The 22,538-nt window shown below is 44.8% G+C and overlaps 1 protein-coding gene across 2 annotated transcripts in view; it reads left to right on the top strand.

The window, feature by feature from the left end:
• CCDC3 (coiled-coil domain containing 3) overlaps positions 1 to 22,538 on the top strand; it is a 146,123-nt gene that overhangs the window by 121,371 nt on the left and 2,214 nt on the right. The gene's annotated exons all lie outside the window — the stretch shown is intronic.

Consider the following 22,538-nt stretch of genomic DNA (forward strand, 5'->3'; position numbering starts at 1 on the left):
GAACCCAGAAGTTTCAAGACTATAGTGAGCCACGATTGGGCCATTGCACTCCAGCTGGGTGACAGAGTTAGACCCTGTCTAAAAAAAAAAAAAAAGGCTACAATAAGTTTTATGGTCTAAACTACAATGCAAAAAAAATTGTTGTGCAAGATAAATAGTTCTAGAGATTGGTTGCACAACAATGTAATTGTAATTAACACTAAAGTGTACACTTAAAATGGTTAACATGGTAAATTTTATGTTATGTATATTTCGCTACCATTTTTAAGAAATCCTTTGAAAAAGTTGAAAAAGATAAGGCCTGGCTTTTCCACTGGTCAGAGAAGTCTGGCAGTGAGACGGAGCTTCCAGGTTGAAGTTCATCAGAGGGCACCGTTGGGACGAGTCGGGGAGGCGGTTGGCTGCTGAAGTTGCACAGGCCGGCTCTGGGCCCCGGGCTGACCTTCCCCACAGACGTACACAGCCAGCCTTGGGGACAGATGACAGCACAGAGGATGTATAAAGTTTACAAGTCAAAAGGTTGCCTTCTTGCAGACTAGAATGGCATTTGACATTCATTAACTGTGAGTTTTTAAAAGCTCGGGCTGTCGTCCTTCCTCAATTGCCTCCTTAATTCATTTTAAATTGAATCCCCAGACTGCTCGCAAAAGAGGGATTATGGAAGAAGATGAGAAAGCAGTCAGCTGGAAAGGTTGTTTCATATTTTGGTAACTAAAACCACGATGTCGCAGTCAAATATCATAATATGTAGCTTGCCCATGTTTTTCTTGAGAGTAGTTGGAAGACAGTTGTTCTGCAAAGAGAATGTTCTCATATGCTGCTGAGGGTTAGGGGGAGCCAAGGCTGCTGAAGCCTGCCCTCCTCCCTGAGCCCCTGGTTTGCAAAATAAATCTTCTTATTTGAAGACCTCAAGTTTTCCTAGAGGTAGTCAGTCTACCATGGAGGTTATGAGCATGGGAGTGCTACCTTTTGAGACAGACCTTCTGATTTCCAATTCAAGCTCCATCACTTGTCATGGGGACTTAGGCAAGTGACGTCAGTGCTCTGAGCTTCACTTTTATCATCCATGAAACGGAGAATGGTACAACCTCCCGTATGGGTGGAATGTCAGAATCTAATAAGGTATGTGTTCAAAACTTCTAACACAGTGCCTGGTATTAGTAACATTGTAAAGTTTTTAAAACTTTTAGAGTTTGCCATTAAAAGTAATGGCAAAAACCACGATTACTTTTGAGCCAACCTAATACAGAGTAAATTCTCAAAGAATGGTTTCTCCCTCACCAGAATGTAGTGAAGATAAAGTCCTCAGTCAAGGAAACTTCCTGCCCTGGGTAAATAACTGCTCCCTGCCACAGCCATGAACCAACCCTGAACTGTCCACATTTGATGTCCAAAGCCTTAGTGATATGGTTTGGCTGTGTCCCCACTCAAAGCTCATCTCAAATTGTAGCTGCCATAATTCCCGTGAGTTGTGGGAGATAATTGAATCATGGGGGCGGTTCCCCCCATACTGTTCTCCTGGTAGTGAATAAGTCTCATGAGATCCAATGACTTCATAAGGTATTTCTCCTTTGACTTGGCTCTCATTCTGTCTTGCCTGCCACCACGTAAGACGTGCCTTTCACCTTCCACCATGGCTGTGAGGCCTCCCCAGCCACATGGAACTGAGAGTCCGTTAAACCTCTTTTTCTTTATAAATTACCCAGTTTCAGGTATGTCTTTATCCACAGCATGAAAACAGACTAATGCACTTAGCATGTTTAGCAGCTTCTCCTTTTTTATGGGACACAACCTTCTGCTGAGAACCCTTCTGGGCCCACTAGATGGATTTTGAGACTGGTGGCTGGGAAGCCTCAATTCCACTCATGATCAGGCTCCAAGTCCCTGGTCAAACCCCCTCTCTCTTTTCTAAGCATAGCTTTTCTTACCTAAAATGGCAACTGCCAAGTTTTGTGATCCCTGCAGGGCAAGGATTTAGTCATAGCACATCTCCCTGGGAGCTGCGTGCCATCTCGGGCTAACGCCCAGCCCGCCACCCACCCCGGGCACTCTGTGGGGCTACAAGTCTGGCTGAGCATGGACGGAGCTGCAAGGCACAAAGGCATCAAGGCGACTGCAAGAGGAATACAGCCCAGGAGCCAATAATCCCTTCAAAGAGCGTGACTCTTAAAATAGTACTCATTTTTTTTTCTTTATTTTATTTTATTTAAGATAGAGTCTCACTCTGTCACCCAGGCTGAAAGTGCAGTGGCACGATCTCAGCTCACTGCAAACCCTGCCTCCCTGGTTCAAGAAATCCTCCTGCCTCAGCCTCCCAAGTAGCTAGGACTACAGGCACAAAATACCATACCCAGCTGACTTTTGTATTTTTAGTAACGACAGGGTTTCACCACGTTGGCCAGGCTGGTTGCAAACTCCTGACATCAAGTGATCCGCCTGCCTTAGCCTCCCAAAGTGCTGGGATTACAGGCCTGAGCCACTGCGCCTGGCTAATAGTACTGATTTCTAGTTACACAAGCAAAGCATGTACAAATACATGATCTGTGTAAAAATTTAAGCATTGCAAATAAAAATACAGCTTCCTTTTCACTCTAACAGTAAAGACCCCTCCAGCCTAGGCCTTTACACACATATACATAGACCCTTAAAAAATAATTATGTGGGCATTTTAAAAACTGTGTGGTATCAGACTATAGGAATGGTGCTAGAACTTGGTCTGTGTGTTTTTTTTTTTTTTTTTTTTTTGAGACGGGTCTTGCTCTGTCACCCAGGCTGGAGTGCAGTGGTGTGATCTCAGCTCACTGCAAGCTCCGCCTCCAGGGTTCACGCCATTCTCTTGCCTCAGTCTCCCAAGTAGGTGGGACTACAGGCGCCCACCACCACGCCTGGCTAATTTTTTGTATTTTTTAGTAGAGAAGGGGTTTCACCATGTTAGCCAGGATGGTCTCGATCTCCTGACTTCATGATCTGCCTGCCTCGGCCTCCCAAAGTGCTGGGATTACAAGCGTGAGCCACAGTGCTTGGCCAACTTGGTGTCTTTTTTTTCTACTCGATAATATATGTTGGAAGCCTTCCCCCTTCCATCTTTTTAATCGCACATATAGGGTGGATGGGCTGCAGTTTATGTAACTGTACTCTTATGAATGGGCCTTAAAGTCATTCCTACTTTTTCAGTGATCATCCTGTTACGAACATCTGTACATATTTTTCTAGATAGGTAATGAGAAGAAGGGAAAATGCAACTTTTATAGGTTAAATCCAGAATGAAGCATAACATTTTATGACTTTGTTCTCTGATTAGGAATTAGAGAAGGAATCAAGAGTGTCTTTAAGGAAAAATAATGGGCATAGAAACTGATCAGAGAACTAAAGTATAACTTTGCAATAGTCTAATAAAGTTTGTAGTGTTTGATCCATTCAAAGCATGTGTGGAACTGCAAAGGTTTCATACTATATTTGAAGATCTTTATAGAATCCTTCTGTATTTAAAAAATGTTGGCCAAGAAATTTTTGAAAAAGGAATATCCTATCACATCATGTATTATAAAACTAATTTAACAAAAGTCATATGGCATTGGAGTACTTATTAACCCATAGCTAAACAGGACGAGGTGGGTCCGATCAGACCTTAGCATACATAAGAATCCTAATAATACAGACGGGTAGGAGATTCTCCCGTATTTAATAAAATATGGGAGAATAATTGATGTGTTACTTGGAAAAGCTTTATACACTCCCTTCATACCATATACCCAACTAGATTCTAGATAAACTCAGAAATTTGAAAAATTAAACCTTCAGTCAGTATGACATTTTTAAAAAACAATTTGGCAACATAAAGCCATAATTCAAAGAAATGTTCGTAAGTTCTAGTAATTTCACTTTTGAGTGTCAGTCCTAAAGAAATAATCCTGATAAAGAAAAAGATGGCATGTCAAATTCTTTAGAAAAGTACAAAATTCAGTAACAGCCCACAGACTCAACAAAAGGACTATGGTAAAGAGTCATCTGAAATTATTACAGCCATTAGAATAATGAAACTTGGGTTGCAATGTTTTTATACCATGTACATTTTAGAAAGCAAAATTCGCACTAAAAGACACTGCGTTTCAAGAAATAGGATGTCAGCAAGATGACAAAAGAGGACTCTTCACCACTCATCTCCCATGCAGAAAATCAGTTTGCACAACTATCCCTACATGAAAACACCTTCCCAAGAGCTAGGGAAACCAGGTGAGAGATTACAGCATCTGAGTGTGGCATGGAAATAAGGACATTTCCACCATCACCTCTTCCCCAACCCCGAGCAGCACAGTATGGAGAGAGATCCTCTCCACTTGGGGGAAGGTAAGGGAAGTGAGCTCTGGACTTTGCCCCAGACCTACACTGGGCCTGCCTCAGAAAAACCCAGTGCCATGCAAGGGCCTCACAGCCCCAGACTCCAGACTGGTACCCTTGCACTGCGCATAAAGGCCTGCTCTGGCAACTGACCTGCCCAATGGACTTGGTCTCCGGGCCCAACCCATTAGCCCCAAGCTCTGGACTGCTTCCAGCACTTAGATGGCTTTCATAGCTCCAGACTTCAGGTCCACCCCAGCACCAGACAGGCCCCTGTAGCCTTACTCAGCAAGCCAGCAGCCACAGACCCAGCCTCCAGGCCAGCCTTGTGCTAGGCCAGTCGTCGTGGCCCCAGACTTCAGGCTTACTTCAGGTTCCAGACCAGATCTGAGCCAGGTTGGTCCACTTAGCTCCAGGATTTGAGCCCACCATAGTACCAGGTTGGCACCCCTGGCCCCAGGCTGGCAAATTTTTTTTTTTTTTTGAGATGGAGTCGCTCGCTCTCTCTCACCAAGGCTGGAGTGCAGTGGCACAATCTCAGCTCACTGCAACCTCTGCCTCCCAGGTTCAAGCGATTCTCCTGCCTCAGGTTGGTCCACATGGCTCTAGGCTTTGAATCCACCATAGTACCAGGTTGGCACCCCTGGCCCCAGCCTGGCAATTTTTTTTTTTTTTTTGAGATGGAATCTCTCTCTGTCACCCAGGCTGGAGTGCAGTGGTGTGATCTCAGCTCACGGCAACCTCCGCCTCCTAGTTTCAGGCGATTCTCCCGCCTCAGTCTCCTGAGTAGCTGGGATTACAGGCATGCGCCAACGTGCCCAGCTAATTTTTTGTATTTGTAGTAGAGACGGGGTTTCACCATGTTGGCCAGGCTGGTCTCGGTCACCTGACCTCGTGATCTGCCCACCTTGGCCTCCCAAAGTGCTGGGCTTTCAGGCGTGAGCCACTGCGCCCGGCCCAGGTTGGCATCTTAAGACAGTCTCCAAGCCTGCCCAGTGCCAGGGCAGCCCCTGCAGTGCTATTCTCCAGCAGACCAGGGGTTTAGGCCTGTCCCAGGACACTCGAGTGCTAAGCCTGTCCTTGAGGACCCAGGCTCCAGGACCACCCACTGTGAACCCAGGTTCCAAACCAGCCCCCATGGTTCTAGGTACCAGTTCAGCACTCATGGACCCAGGCTCCATACCTGCCCCAGGTCCACCCAGCAGACCCTGGTGCCAGGTCAGCACCCATGGTCCCAAGAGCAAGGGTTGCCTTCATGGACCAAGGCTCCAGGTCTGTCCCAGGGCCTGGCCAGCCCCTACAGATCCAGGGTCAAAGTCCACTACAATACCTTGTCAGTTTCTGTGGACCTAGGCTTCAGGCTGGCTTCCACAGTCCCAGTTAACAGGTTCACCTTAGTGGATCCAGGCACCAGGCCAGCCTACCCAAAGACTCCAGTAGCAAACCCACCCATGACCACACAAGACAGTCTGCCCAGAATCTCTGGACAGGCTATTGGTGAAAGGCTTTCTGAAACAAAGACTGAAATAAATCTCTACTTCCTCAAATGTGCAAACACCAACTTATACCCACAAGAACAATCATGGAAAAATGACTTCACCAAAGGAACAAAATAAAGCAGCAGTAACTGACTCTAAAGATATGGAGATTTATGAGCTACCTGACAAAGAATTCAAAATAATTGTTTTAAGGAAGATCAGTGACCCCACCCCATCCTACGAAACACAGAAAAACAACTGAACAAATCAGGAAAATAAATGACCCAAACAAGACATTTAATGAATGGACCACTAGACATACATAGAACATTCCATCCAACAGCGGCACAATGCACATTTTTCTCAGGTGCACACAGAGAATTCTCCAGGATAGATAATAAATTTAAAAATTCTGCAATCCTACCCAGTATCTTTTTTAACCCCAATCCTTTGAAACCAGAAATCAACAACAGGAAGAATTTTGGGAAATTCCCAAATATGTAGAAATTAAGCAACATGTTCCTAAACACCAATGGGTCAAAGAAAAAAATTAAAAAATGTTTAAAGTATCATGAGACAAATGAAAATGGAAACACAACATACCAAAACTTATGGGATGCAGCAAAAGCAGTTCTAAGAGGGAAGTTTATAGCAATGAATGCCTGCATCAAAAAAGTAAACACCTAATGTTACCTCAAGGAACTACAAAAAGAACAAACTAAGCCCAAAGTTAGAAGGAAGGAAATAATAATAAATGAGAGTAGAAAAATAATACAGAAGATCAACAAAATAAAGAGTTGGTTTTTTGAAAAGACAAAATTGACAAACCTTTAGCTAGACTAAGTAAAAAAAAAAGACGACTCAGGCCAGGCGTGGTGGCTCATGCACACCTGTAATCCCAGCGCTTTGGGAGGGCAAGGTGGGTGGATCACTTGAGGCCAGGAGTTTGAAACCAGCCTGGTCAACATGGCAAAACCCCAGCTCTACAAAATATAAAAAATTAGCCAGGCATGGTGGTGTATGCCTGTAGTCCCAGCTGCTTGGGAGGCTGAGGCAGGAGAATCACATGACTCAGGAGGCAGAGGTTGCAGTGAGTGAGCCAAGGTCACGCCACTGCACTTCAGCCTGGGTGACAGAGCAAGACTGTCTCAAAGGCAAAACAAAAAACAACAACAACAAAAAAAACCTCAGATAAAATCAGAAATGAAAGAGGAGAAATTACACTGATACCACAGAAATACAAATGACTAAAAAAGACTACCACAGACAATCATATGCCAACAATTTAGATAACCTACAAGAAATGGATAAATTCCTAGACACATACAACCTACCATGATTAAATCATGAATAAACAGAAAATTTGAACAGAACAATAATGAGTAAGAGGATTGAATTGGCAGTAAAAATCTCTCATCAAAGAAAATCCCAGGATCTGATGGCTTTGCTACTAAATTCTACCAAACATTTAAAGAAGTATACTGATTCTTCTCAAGTTCTTCCAAAAAAACTGAAGAAGGAATACTTCCAAACTCACTGTACGTGGCATCACTCTGGTACTAAAGGCAGACAAAAACACTATAAAAAGCCTGTTACAAGCCAAAAATCTCTAATGAACATAGATGCAAAAGTTCTCAAGAAAATACTAGTAAACTGAATCCAACAGCACATTAATAGGATCATTTGCCGTGATCAAATGACATTTATCCCAGGGATACAAGCATGGTTCAACATACACTAATCTATAAATGAGATACATCACATTAATGGAATGAAGAACAAAAACCTTATTTCAACAGATGCAGAAAAACCATTTGACAAAATTCAACTTTCTTTAATGATAAATTTTAACAAATTAGGTATAGAAGGAATGTGTCTCAACACAATAAAGGCCACGTAAGACAAACCCACAGCTAACATCATACTCAATAGTGAATAGTTGAAAGCTTTTTCTTCTAAGATCAGGGATAAGACAAAGATGTTCACTCTTACTACTTCTATTCAACACAGTACTGGAAGTCCTATCCAGAGCAGCTAGGCAAGAGAAGGAAATAAAGGGCATCCAAATTGGAAAGGAAGAAGTCAAATTGTCCCTGTTTGTAATGGCATGATCTTACACACAAAAAGAACCCAAAGAGTCCACCAAAAACTGTTAGAGCTAATAAACAAATTCAGTAAAGTCTGAGGATACAAAATCAACACACAAAAATCAGTAGTATTTATATGCACTAACAATGAATTATCTGGAAAAGAAATCAATAAAACAATCCTATTTACAATAGTTACAAAATAATAACATACTCAGGAATAAACTTAACCAAAATGGTGAAACCACTGTACATTGAAAACTGTAAGACGTTGATGGAAAAAACTGAAGATACAAATAAATGGGAAGATATCCCATGCTCATAGATTAGAAGAATATTGTTAAAGTGTCTATACTACCAGAGTGATCTACAGATTCAATGCAATCCCCATCAAAACCTCAATGGAATTTTTCACAGAAATAGAATCATAAAATTCATATGGAGCCACAAAAGACCTTGAATAGCCAGGCAATCTTGAGGGGAAAAAAAGAAGCATTGTACTATCTGATTTCAAAATATACTATACAGCAATAGTAATCAAAGTGGGATGGCACTGGCCTAAAAACAGAAATCTACCAATGGAACAGAATAGGGTGCCAAGAAATAAATCCATGTGTATGGTCAACGGATTTTCAACAGAGATGCCAAGACAGGCAACGGGGAGAGGACAGTCTCTTCAGTAAATGGTGCTGGAAAAACTGAGTATCCATGTGCAGAGAATGAAATTAGGCCCTCATCTCACACCATATACAAAAATCAACTCAATGTTTAAAGACTTAAATGTAGACCTGAAACTGTAAACCTACCAGAAGAAAACACAGGGGCAGAGCTTCATGACACTGGTCTGGGCAAACATTTTTTGGGTATGGCCACAAAAGCATAAGCAACTAAAGGGAAAAGATGCAAATAGGATCACATCAAAGTAAAAGGCTCCTGTCCAGCAGAGGAAATGATCAACAGAGTGAAAAGACAACTTATAAAATGGAAGAAAATACTTACACACCACACATCTAATAAAGGGTTAATAACCAAAAGAAACCAAACACCCAACAGCAAGAAAGCCAATAACCCAATTAAAAAATGGGCAAAGGACCTAAATAGACCTCTAGACAACATACAAATGACCAACAGGTATATTTAGACACGTTCAACACCACTAATCAGGGACATGCAAATTAAAATGAATATGAGATATCATCTCATAACTGTTAGAATGGCTATTATCAAAAAGACAAAAGACAAGTGTTGGTGAGGATGTGGAGTAAAGGGAACCCTTGTGCACTTGGTGGGAATGTAAATTAGTAATTATGGAAAACTGTATGGAGGTTTCTCAAAAAATTAGGAACAGAACTACTATATGATCCAGCAATCTCACTACTGGGTATACATCCAAAGTCAGTATGTCGAAGAGATATCTACACTCCCATGTTCACTGAAGCATTATTTACAATAGTTGAGATAGGGAATCAAACTAAGTGTCTGTTAATGAAGGAATCGATAAAGAACATGATGTGTATATACTCAATGGAATACTATGCACCCTTAAAAAAGTATATACTGTCATTTGTGACAAAATGGATGAAACTGGAGGATATTGAGTGAAATAAGCCAGGCACCAGTACATAGGATCTTATTAATATTTAAATGTAGAATCTAAAAGAAATGAGCTAAAAGAACCAAAAAGTAGAATAGCGGTTACCAGAGACTTGGAAGGAGATATTGGAAGATGCTGGTTAAAGGGTACAATGTTTCAGTTACGAGGAATAACTTCAAGAGATCTAATGGGCATCATGGTGGCTACAGTTAATAATGATACAATGTGTATTTGAAAATTGTTAAAAGTAGATTTTAAGTGTTCTCACCACAAAAAAAAAATGGTAAGGTAATACATCTGTTAATTAGCCATTTCAGTGTATACATATTTCAGATCATGTTGTACACATTCAATATATATATAAATTTTGTCAATTTAAATATTTTTAAAATGTTAAATATAGTGTTTATAACCAGGTTTAAGAAATCATGCCAGTAAAATAGAAATGCTAGTTTTGAGTGATGAGATTATAGGTGACTTTTTCCCATTTCTCATTAGTTTATAATGTTCAAAAAACCATTAGCATGCATTAGTTTTACAATGTGTTATTTCATTGGGCAGTGACTCTGTTGAGTACTTACTGTGTGTCAGGCACGGTATTAGACTCTAGGGCTATGGCAGTAAAAACAAGAGATTTTTAGTCTAGTGGAAGAAAGAACAAATTAGCCATTCATAAGGAAATCCAACAATGTTATAAGCCACTGAAGAGAAGAAGGGTTATGAAATGACCTCATTAGGAGAGGTGACTTATGGGGTGACAAGGGAACATATCTGCGGAGGTGACACAGGAACCAGGATGAGAATGAACCTGCCTTGCAGAGTCATGGAATGGCCTTCCAGAAAGATGGAACAGCAAACTGTTGAAGAAGTCGCTAAGAATAACTGTGGTCATTTATAGAATGGAACAGTAATTCAGACATATTTAAAATTCTCACAGATAATATTCATGTCACAGGGGCTGGCCGCAACTATGCACTGGGGAGGATTCTGTAATCTGCTGCCTTCCACATATAAATTTTGCCCTTGGCCGGGCTCTGTAGCTCACACCCATAACCCCAGCACTTTGGGAGGCCAAGGCAGGTCGATCACTGGAGGTCAGGAGTTTGAGACCAGTTTGGCCAACATGGTGAAACCCCATCTCTACTAAAAATACAAAAAATTAGCCGGGGATGGTGGCGGGCGCCTGTAGTCCCAGCTACTCAGGAGGCTGAGGCAGAAGAGTCACTTGAACCTGGGAGGTGGAGGTTGCAGTGAGCCAAGATCACGCCACTATATTTTAGCCTGGGCAACGGAGCAAGACTCTGTGTCAAAAATTTTTTTTTTTTTTTTTGCTCTGACTAGTTATTGAAACTTGCACGTTTGCAAGGACTTGTGCCAGAAACCAAGCCAGGAAGGACAGTCCTTGAATTGGCAAAAACACGTATCATTGTGCTTGTCATCTGTTGTTTATAGGTTTTCCAATAATATTTTTACCAAATAAAATATTAACTGAGAATTTATTTGGGGACATATGGTTATTGACTGAGTCTGGCAATATGTAGCAACAACTGCAGTCGACATTGAATGGCTTTAAGGCATACCAAATACACCATACTTTTTCTCATTATCAGTATCTCTGCTTTAAAAAGGAAAACAGCTACATAGCCAGCAAGCGGCACAACCACATTTGAAGTAAGGTCTTACTAAGTCGCACCCCCGGCTCTTTCCAGTCCAAGGAGAGTCAGCTCTAGGGCCACCTATCTTGGTTCAGTAGCAGAAAACAACCTGTGTCTGGGTTTGATAAGTTCTCCCAAATAAACAGACTCTTAGCTGAAGCAGGCCCTGGATGTGGCTGTGTGGACAAGTCATCAGTCTCTGAGAAGTAAACACGAACACGATCACAGCTCATAAATTTCCATCGCATTCCCCAGGAGGGCAGATGGCCAGGAGCCCTTGGGGTTTTCAGCCAGTACTGAGGATACCAGGCACACGCCCCAGCCCTCAGGAAGAAGGTGGAGCCTGGCCTTTCACTGCCTTTTTCAGTTGAAGAGCTGGAGACTGGCCCCTAATTACCTAATAGCCTAGACCCTGAAAAGTACCCCATGGAAACCAGCACTAGATTAGAGATGGGTCAGGTAGACAGCACCAATGGGGAGGGAGCAGGACAGCTTTGGCTCTGGGTCAGTGCCTATCTAGGATCCCCCTCCTTGGGGGACCTGGTACCCTGCACTGTTAGTCCATGGTTCAGCTTCAGCCTTCCACTCTCCACAGCCTCAGTCCGTGGTTCAGCCTTCCACTCTTCACAGCCTCATTGCTTTGCCCTGACGTTGGAAGGGAGAGCCTGACTTCAGAGCCCTTCCAGGACCAAGCACAGGGGTCCACAGAGCAAGGGGTAAGCTTTGACTGGACCAATGACCTATTCTTCCCTTGGGCAACAGCAAATACTCAAGACATGGAGCTTAAAGCGCTGATGGGGGGCTCAGTGTACCTCACTCAGCCAGGGCTGGCATACCCACACTCCATGGTCGGGGCAGGAAAAAGCACGGCCCCCAGGCACCCCACTGGCAGCCACCGGTCAACTGCTGGGGATGGTGGGGAGAAGACATCATCAGGTCCTTTTACCCTTCCTCCCCTGTAGCCTGGGATGCCACAGAAGCTAAGCACACATCAGAGGGCCGATGGTCACCTCTTTATCTTTACAGAAACCCGAGATTCCAGAGACCATGAATGGCACTCTTCCTTCCCAAAGGAAGCCTGCATCAGCCAGGCTGTAGTGCCCTCATAGCCCTCCTGCTGTTTTCATGGGAGAGAATTAACTGGCCGTGACTGGCTAAGGACTGAGGTGCCCCCAAGGAGGCTTTGACCAAACAAGCAGAGACATCCAAGGTTGGAAGATGTCTTTCAGATGCTGTAACTCACAGGACCATGAGTGTCCAAGGACACCAGGTAGATGGAGCCTTGCACCTAGACCAGTGCCCCATCCACTGTGATGTGGATTTTCTGGGAACCTAAAAAAAAAAAGTAGAACATCTTCCTTCCCACTTCACCTGGACGCCTTCTCTGCACTCACCATGGACAGTGGTCAGCATCAAGAAATCACAGTTCTGGCCAGGCCCAGTGGCTCACACCTGTAATCCTAGCACTTTGGGAGGCCAAGGCAGACGGATCACGAGGTCCGGAGTTTGAGACCAGCCTGGCCAACATAGTGAAACACCGTCTCTACTAAAAGTACAAAAATTAGCCAGGTGTGGTGGCGGGCTCCTGTAGTCCCAGCTACCTGGGAGGCTGAGGCAGGAGAATTGCTTGAACCTGGGAGCCGAGATCGCACCACTGCACTCCAGCCTGGGCAAGACTGAAACTCCGTCTCTAAAACAAAAACAAAAAATCACAGTTCTTAGCCAAGGGTGATTTCAGTACCCTTCTAGCCCTTGCTAGTTCTAGAAAAAGGATTGAGAGAGTATTCCTTGACCTAGTGTTTCCCAGGCTTCTTTGTATCACAGACAAGAGAAAATGTTTGCAAAACTCCCTGGGAGAAACACAGGAGGCTGCTCATAACTGAGCAGCCTAGACACTCACTCTTGTTGTCTATTCTTGCTGCGTGTTGGAGATCTCCACCAGAGGCCGATGAGATTTGGGGTAAAACAAAGTTAGGGAGGTTTAATGCCAGACCAATGTGCACAGCTGATCCTAAGCATTACATTAGAGAGGAAGCCATAATATGCAGCATTCCTGAACCTTTTTTAACCAGAGCCACCCTTTTGGTCCCCATGTAAACATCTCATGAAATGAGTGTCCTGGAGACTCCACTTTGGGAAACCTTTGTAGTAGATTTATCTGAAGACATAGCTTTATGATCTCTGTACTGGAACTTAGCTAATAAACCCCCCTTTCCTGTGACGGCAGGCAATTCACCCAAGACAGCTCAGTGTTTCCTGGTTTTAATCATGGGCCATCAACAGGACTTAACCCCTGGCCATTTAAGATCTTGTCCCCCCCCACCCTCCCTTCCCACATCCAGCTGCTACTGCAATCCAACTCTCAGCAGGGCTGGCCCTGGCCCCAGCTTCTGAAATGTGATCCCTTCTCCTGCATTTACCCAGGTTTTCCATCATCTAGCATCTCCCCTCCCAAAATGGATTTCTTTTTTCATCTGCGTCATGTCCCGCAATTCTTAAGGGATTTCGTATGGGGATGTACAAAATAACCTAGTCAGCAGGGGATGGGCAGGTGGGGGCAGGCAGAAAAGAAAGTAAGGAAAATGCACCAAGTTCAGGACTCGTTAAATCTAGCTCCCAGATCTTACCAGAACAAATGGTCAAAACTAACTTTCTTCTTTTTTCTTTGAGACAGTCTTGCTCTGTCACCCAGGCTGGAGTGCAGTGGTGCGATCTCGGCTCACTGCAAACTCCTCCTCCCGGGTCAAGTGATTCTCCTGCCTCAGCCTCCTGAATAGCTGGGAGTACAGGTGCCCACCACCACACCTGGCTAATTTTTGTATTTTTAGTAGAGATGGGGTTTTGCCATTGTTGGCCAGGCTGGTCTCAAATTCCTGACCTCAAGTGATCCTCCCGCCTCAGCCTCCCAAAGTGCTGGGATTACAGGTGTGAGCCACCACACCTGGCAAAACTAACTTTATTCCTGGGAAATGGAGCTTCACAGGGATGATGGTGAATCCAACCCCAGCATTAAAAGGTAGCTCCAGCTTCTTCACTGGTTGTCCATTTTTGAGTCATTGAAAATGACTTGCTTCTATTTCAACCTGCATCCCTTCATCCATTTATTAAAAGCGCTTACTGCATGCTAAGTGTAGATGCAAGAATGAAAAGATGGAGCCATTGTGTTCAAGGGACTCAGTCTGGGAGAGAGTCAGGCTAGCCAACAGTTAAAGCCCTACGTGATAAACTTGACAATGGAACCAGGAAAAGATGACAGGGCTCTTCCTTATAGGAAGACTTCAGGAGGAACCAGGAAGGCATCACAGAGGAGGTGACTCTTGAACCAAGACTTGGAGAAGTAGAATGTCATCATTTGGTTAAGGTGTGAGCTGTGGGTGAGCAGAGATTAGTGGAAGAAATTAGATGCAAAAAATCATAAGACACTCAAGAGGACCTAGTATGGTGAGAGAGGAGTTCCAGCAGCAAAGGTCAAGCTCAGGCGAACAACAATCACAAAAGCTTTGTGTGTCCTTCATCCTACACCAGGTGCCACATCAGATGCTTTACCCTTATCATCTGATTTCATCTTCAGAGCAGTTCTAGGGAAGAGGCATTATTAGGCCCATTGTACACATGAGGTGACTTGAGCCAAGACAGGTTCATTGACTTAAGGGACACCCCACTGCCCGATGGTGGGGTTGAGTGGGCTCCCTGAACCGTGGATTCTAACAGGTATCTGGGTACGTGGAGTGTGGAATCCTTTAAGGCAGAATTCAGTCCCAGAGTTGCCTAACTCCAAAACCCCTTCCTACCCATGCTGCCTGGCTGCCTCCTCCCTGAGCAGCATCAGGAAGCGGACGCAAGAGAGGCTGCTGTGGCCCGGCCCAGCTAGGCCGGGTGCTGTCTCATGGAAAGAGAACTCCTGCCCAACCTCTTCCCTGATCCATCTCCACCCTCCTCTTCATTTGCGTCCCCTCCAGCCACAGCCTGGGCATGAGCGTTCCCTTGGTTTGGGCTCTTGGCACCAGGGACGCAGCTCTTTTGACTTTGGGTGGAGCAGAGAACGAGCTGCCAAGCCACACGCAGCCAGAGGCATCTCAGGTTGTCCCTTCAGACAGTCCTCGGAAGAACTGCCCTGCTATCACTTCCCAGCTTTGGGAGTTTTCTCAGCAGCTCTGGGCATCCTTCAGCCTGGTCCTGTCTAGTCATTCAGGAAACTGTTCCGCATGGACGTAGCTCTCCGCCCACCTCCTCACAGATCTCTGTCTCTAAAGGGTTTTAAAGGATGGAGGAACAAAGCTGCATTTCCAACCTGTATTATGGAAAAGGCCAAAAGACACTGTGGAGGATATGGGTGGAGGCCCAGTGGCTTCCCATCAAGCTCCCCAGAGTCCCTGAATCATGCAAATGATGAAGGAATCTTGGCCTCTGCCCTCCACTGGGTCAGAAAACACAGCGCCATGTAAACTTTTCAGAATTAACCAACTGCAGGACCACAGCAATCCCCTACAGACCCTTCTCCACACTGAGAGTTGATGTTCCCAAGCAGGGCACAGGGGCAGGCTCTAGGCACATCTGTCCCATGTCAAGGGATGCATTTTAGAAACAGTTGGTCAGTCGTGTTGGGAAGAGCTGGTTTGTTAATTTCCACCTGGAGCCAGTTGCAAACATTGGCTGCAGTACATTGAGATGGAGTCAATGGGACCTTTGACAAGGATCATGGAGACCTTGAACCATGACCTGGCAGCCAAAGCCATCATCACAAACCAGCGTCTGAACGTGGTGGGAAAGGGGTGAGATGTGGGCGGTGAGGTTCTTGGGAGTCTCTGGCACCAGGTGTTTTTTTCAGTACCTTTGCCCTTCATCCATTCTTTGCCTATAGACCAGCTGCCCTCCAAACCCATCCAATTCCCACCTCCGTTTGCCTTGAGCCGCTCTTGAGATTAAGATTCAGCATCTCTTCCTTGTAAAGGGCCAGATTTTAGGTTTTGTGGAATCAGTTGTTGCAGCTACTCAATTCTGCAACTGTAGCACAACAGCTGCCACAATCAAAACATAAACTGATGAGTATAGCTATGTTCTAATAAAACTTTATTCACAAAAACAGCAGGGGGCCAGATGTGGCCCATAGGCCAGCGTTTCCTGATCACTGCTCTGGGTTTTCTTTTTCCTTCCTTCTCATTTTTGAATCCCGAGAACAGGAACAAAGTGTTAAAAAGGCAAGCTATTCATCTGTATTGTTGCTTTTGGACTGTTCTTCCCTTATATTTTTACATTTCAGAAAGTACACTTTGTCTTGTCTTTATAGGTGGTTATTTAAATTAAAAGCAGCTGTGAAAGGCAAGAATCCTCTTGGTGACTCTTTGGTCTATCTGGTGCCATGAGATCGTTTTTTAAAAACGTACTGTCTTTTTGTTTAGCTTGATACAAACTTGCTATATTGCAGAATAACTGGGGAAGACTTTCTGCATCATACAGCACCAGGCACAGAATAAATGCTTCTTGCCAGAATGAATGAATACATGGAAGCCAAACCGTTCGGAAATGACAGAGGTGATTCTAGATGGTATCATGGATATAATTCCTTAACTGCTCAAGATGTTGATTGTGAAACTTTGTCACACCTGAGCTTCCCGGGGAACCCAGAAAACTTATACGAAGACTTCAGGTAGAGTCCCGGGTGAAGAGCTCTCCGCGGACTTGTCCCGTAACTGGAGACAGGTGACCAAAAAAGGCCATGTTAAGGCCACTCAGTCTCATGGATGCATAAGCACCTATCTTGCCATCCCTCCCCGTTGGCCTGTGGTCCTAAGGATAGAGGGGGATTAATAACTAGTGAGCCTGAGTCAGTTTTGCTCTGTAACTTAGGCTGGAGTGTACTAGTGCAATCATGGCTCACAGCAGCCTTGAACTCCCAGGCTCAAGTGATCCTCTAGCTTCAGCCTCCCAAGTAGCTGGGACCACAAGTGACCACCACTATGCCAGGCTATTTTTTATTTTTATTTTTTAGAGATGGGGGTCTCCCTGTGTTTCCCAGGCTGGTCTCAAACTCCTGGGCTCAAGCAGTCCTCCCACCTCAGCCTCCCAAAGCGCTGGGATTACAGGCATGAGCTGCCACGCCCGGCCTAGTGAGCCAGTCTTGCCTGGTGATTTAGTCCTCGTGGCCAGGTGAAACCACCAGATGCTCCCTCCTCCAGCTCCCATGAAATACTCATGGGAAGTGTACAGACTGATGACTGGAAAACAGTCACGATAAAATGAAAAGGGGAAAAAAAATTAGAACAGAAAACTGAATAACAGCAAGACTCCAGTTTTCTTTGAAATAGTTACCTATTTACACCCATAGAAACAATACTAGGAAGAAATAGATTACAATGTCCACAGTGATTATCTCTGTACCATAGAATCATTGATTTTGATTTTCCTTTTGTTACTCCCATATTTTTAAAAAATGTTTTCCTACAATCAATGTGTGCTTTGATGGTTTTAAAAAGTGTTATTTTAGACAGATAAGGAAGAATGGATATCCCAGCCTAACGTTTGTCTTTTTGAAAATAAAAGAGCAGGCTCCCAGGGCAATCTTCCCATCTGTCCTGAGGCAGGCATCCTGTTGGCCACATGGAAACTTCCAGAGAAAAGCTCTGGACAGGCAAATGCCAAAGGTACCCAAGCACCTGGGAGGCGCTGAGTGCTACAGCCCTGAGCGGGGCCTGCCTGTGAGGAGTCTGTTGCTTCGGGCTGCCCTGTAGGACTTTCTTTTTGGTTCTTCTTCAAAGAAAATATGGCAGTACCTGTTTCAGCTTGGCCTGGCCTTTCCCTGCTCTTCTCAGTTTACCAAAAAATACCACAAAGTAAAATGAACAAATAGCATGTCTGGACCTTTTTTTCTTTTTAAAGCAGTTTTAAAAGGAGATGGATTTCATCTGGAAAGCATTCCAAAGAAAGGAGCGTTTCTTAAAGAAACACACATTTTGGAAAGCACAGCTCTCCTCTAGAAATTCTTGCTTTCTTAAACACAGGATTTTCTTTTGAGGTGATAGTTGGGATGCCAGAGGGCTTCACCGGCTTTATCCGCTCCATCGGCAGTGGCTTGGTTTGTGTTAGCCACAATTCACATGACACAGGCTCCCCCTACTCAGAGGCATGGCCCACTTTGCTGCAGAGATACAGACCTGCCTGTTCTCCTGGGTCATGGCTGTGCTATGTTGGTCATGTCAGATACCTTACTAGAGTCCTTTGATGTCTTTTGCTCCTACTCAAACCCTACCCATGTTAGAGGCCATGAGGACCAAAGAATGGCATGTTCACTAAGGAACTCCACTCATCCCATCTGCCTTTGCACATTCACCTTTGCTTGGGTATTTATCATTCCCATCTCAGTGATCCTCTCCCTCCAGATACACACACAGATGCACTTCAAGGCGTCCCTCTGTTCCATCTTGGTTTTTACGGCCTGGGTCAAGGTCATCCTTTTGTCTGGGCTCTAAGTCTTGCTGGAGGTGAAATTCATCCTCTTGCTCCCCTGGAGAACAGCTGTGTCCATAGTCGAGGGCTGACTATGAAGAATGTTGTGTCTTAGAACTCTTAACACGTGATCACTCAAGTCCCAGCATCCTCCTCTGTTTTTCATGATTTTTAAACGCAGCTTCCGAAGACCGTCATCGAGCCTGCCTTCAACTCCTCTTTGATGTTATGTTACAGCCACTATTGGGTTCTATTCTTTGAAAATTTGAGCAAGCAACCTTCCAAAACCCCAATACTCTTGCTGTCATGGACTTTGTCTGGACTTTTTTGTCTTGTTCTTGGTTGAAGAATCTACCATAACTTGTAGAAAACTCATGACTTAATGGTGGAGTGTCAATATACAGTGCTCAGCCTGGTACTTGGCCATATTAAAGCCTAAGTTACATAGCTAATATCTATCCACAAGACAATAGAAATACTGTCAGTTCTCCCAGGAATTTCCCATGCCCACCTTCCATCTTTTTGGGGGGGGGGGGGTCTCATTTTGGCCAGAAGAGGGCAGTGTTGCACATACGGTCTCCCCTGTAACAGCAGCTTCCCCAGGAGCCCAGAGTTTCTTACTAAATGACAGGTATTACTGGAACATTCCACTTGGCTCCTTTTTCTTAACTGTAGGCCTAAAATGGCCAGGGCAGCAAGGATGCAAAAATCAATGTGAACCAGGCCTTCAGGAGCTTGTGACTTGTGAATGTCAAGGCCCTTGAGTCAGATTCTCCTAGTGCCACCAGGTACTTGGTGTGTGGGTGTGAATAGCTACAGCGTGCCTTAGAGGCTGGAGAGGGGGACACATTACATACACAGGGAAACCCGGTGGAAAGCATCGCGAGAGGGGACCACAGAGGGTTTCCAAGATGGCCAGGCGGAGCTGGGGAGAATAGCACTCCAGGCAGAAGGAAGAGCCTCTGGGGATGAGAAAGCAGATGTGTTGGAGGAAGAGAGCTGGGTGGGACCCAGTGTGTCTTGGGTCTAAAATGTGGGAACAGAAGGAAGAACAGTAAGACTGGAGATGTTGGCCGGGTCCAATCACAAAAGGTAAAGGCTTTAGATTTGCCTCTATCCTATCATCACAGCTAACAGTTAGTGAACATTTACTGTGCACCAGGGCATGGTTCTAAACATTTTTCAAGTTAACTCATGGAATCCAACAACCATGATCATCCCATTGCGAGTGGCCAGGTTCCCTGAGATGGAGGCTTTGGAATAAGAGGTGCAGGTGGGCCGGGTACAGTGGCTCACGCCTGTAATCCCAGCACTTTGGGAGGCTGAGGCAGGCAGATCACGAGGTTAGGAGATCGAGACCATCCTGGCCAACATGGTGAAACCCCGTCTCTACCAAAAATACCAAAAAAATGAGCCGGGCCTGATGGCTTATGCCTGTAGTCCCAGCTACTACTTGGGAGGCTGAGGCAGGAGAATTGCTTGAACCCGTGAGGTGGAGGTTGCAGTGAGCCAAGATCACACCACTGCACTCCAGCCTGGCGACAGAGCAAGACTCCGTCTCAAAAAAAAAAAAAAAAAGTGTAGGTGGTGTTTTTAAGAATGCTCCTGGGATTAATACCTGGGGAGAAAAAGAGCAAGAACAGGTGGAGGGAGACATCGACCTGTGATCCAGTCTCAAAAAAGGTGGTAGCCTACCCCAGGACACCTAGCAGTGGGGACTGCCCTTCAGAGATCTTCCAAGTTGGGATGAGGGGTCTTGATCTTCATACACCGGTATCAACCAGTCATTGGATACAGGTGCTCCAAAGAAGGGGCCGTGACCTTGGGCAGCTCTCTTAGGCCAGGGTCAGTTTCCGGAGAGAGACTCAGCTTAGGGCTATCAGTCTGCAGCACTCCAAGAAGCTGGGGAAATCAATCCTTTAGTACTGAAGTGGGTTCTGGCTAATGCAGCCCAGAGTCCACTACTCTGAGCCTAGGAAGCTTCCCACGGTCTCAGGTCACTCGTCAGTGCAAGAGGCAGGACTGGAAACCAAAGCAGCCCGGCCACAGGATCTGAGCTCTTCTCCAGTCACCACCATACTGCAGTGTAGATAGTGGGGCTCAATGGAGATTATTTTATTTATTTTATTTTTTATTTTTTTTAAGATGGAGTCTCTGTCACCCAGGCTGGAGTGCAGTGGTGCAATCTCGGTTCACTGTAAGCTCCACCTCCCGGGTTCACGCCATACTGCTGCCTTAGCCTCCCAAGTAGCTGGGACTCCAGGCATCCGCCACCACACCTGGCTTTTTTTTTTTTTTTTTTTGTATTTTTAGTAGAGACGGGGTTTCACCGTGTTAGCCAGGATGGTCTTGATCTCCCGACCTCGTGATCTGCCCACCTCAGCCTCCTAAAGTGCTGGGATTACAGGTGTGGGCCACTGCACCTGGCCCGACTTGATGGAGATTTCTAAGCAAGAGGAAAGTTGAGGCTCAAGTCTTCCTTTGGGAATGTAGCTTTTGATGAGGTAAAATGGGTGGGAGGAGAAAGACTAGAGATGAGAATACCTCTTTTTATATATAGGTTCACACATATATAAAGGAAATGCCAGCCTTATTACTGTATTAACCCGTTCTCACACTGCTAATAAAGACCTACCTAAGACTGGGTAACTTACAAAGGTTTAATGGACTCACAGTTCCACATGGCTAGGGAGGTCTCACAATCGTGGTGGAAGGTGAATAGGCTCAAAGTCATGTCCTGACATGATGGCAGCCAATAGAGCGTTCAGGGGAACTGCCCTTTCTAAAACCATCCGATCTCGTGAGACTTACTCACTGTCACGAGAACAGCACAGGAAAAACCCACCTTCACGATTTCATTACTTCCCACTGGGTCCCTCCCATGACACATGGAGATGATAAGAGCTACAATTCAGTATGAGATTTGGGTGGGGACACAGCCAAACCTATGAAATACAAAATTCAAAACATACAAAAGTGAAAATGAATCTTCTTACTCCTGTCCTCTCTGCTCCCTGGATACGGCCATCCTTACCCGTTTCTTGCATGTGCTTCCAGAGCTAGTATATGCATATTTAAACAGACACAGACGGGTGCCATATTTCACACTCTTGGTATCACACTATACACACTGTTCTGCACAGCTTTTCACTATGAACACCACTTACACATTGCTACGCCACCATTCACACGGAGCTGTCTTATTCCTTTAAAAACGGCAGACCTTTGCATGGTATAGATTCACTATAATTTAATGAACCAGACCTCTCTTGATGGATATTTTTGTTCCCAATCTTTTAGTAATGCCATAATGTTTGCACATGTGGCAGCCTGCACATATGAGAGTATTTATATGAGAGAGTCCCAGAATTACCAGATCAGAGGGTATATGCAGTTATTTTGACAGAGCCAAATTGGTTTTTATAGAAGTCAACCCTCTCCTCCCAGTATGATAGCACCTGTTTTCCCAAATACTGACTCTGAAATTTTGCCAATATGTGAGAAAGAGTAATTCACTGTGTCTTTCATTTTTTTTTATGTTATTATGAGTGGGGCTAAGCATCTTTTAATACGTTTAAGAGATATTGACGTTTTCTTTCCTGTGAACTATCCACCTTCTGTGTGCTGGCCAGCCCAGCTGAAGGGAGCAAACAGAATCCCTTTTTGCCGAAGGCAACCCCTCCCTTCAGTCGGACAGGCCAGCATTGATCAGAGCCTTTGTTAATTAGGTCACCTGATTCCCCCCCATCCCCAGGACTGTCCACCTTCTCTGTGCATTTCTGGTTTTGGTCTTTTACCAAAGCGGGGCTCTTTCCTTTTTGCTATGCATGACAAAAATTCAGAATATCCTTTGAAAACGACATCTTCCAAGGAAGCCAAGTATGGAAAGCAAAACGGAGGCTCTATATTTGAGGCCAGGGCGGGATTCACAGGGTGGAAGGCA

The sequence above is a fragment of the Mandrillus leucophaeus genome, unplaced genomic scaffold (genome assembly GCF_000951045.1).
Source record: "Mandrillus leucophaeus isolate KB7577 unplaced genomic scaffold, Mleu.le_1.0 Scaffold83, whole genome shotgun sequence".
In the NCBI taxonomy this organism is placed as follows: Eukaryota; Metazoa; Chordata; class Mammalia; order Primates; family Cercopithecidae; genus Mandrillus; species Mandrillus leucophaeus.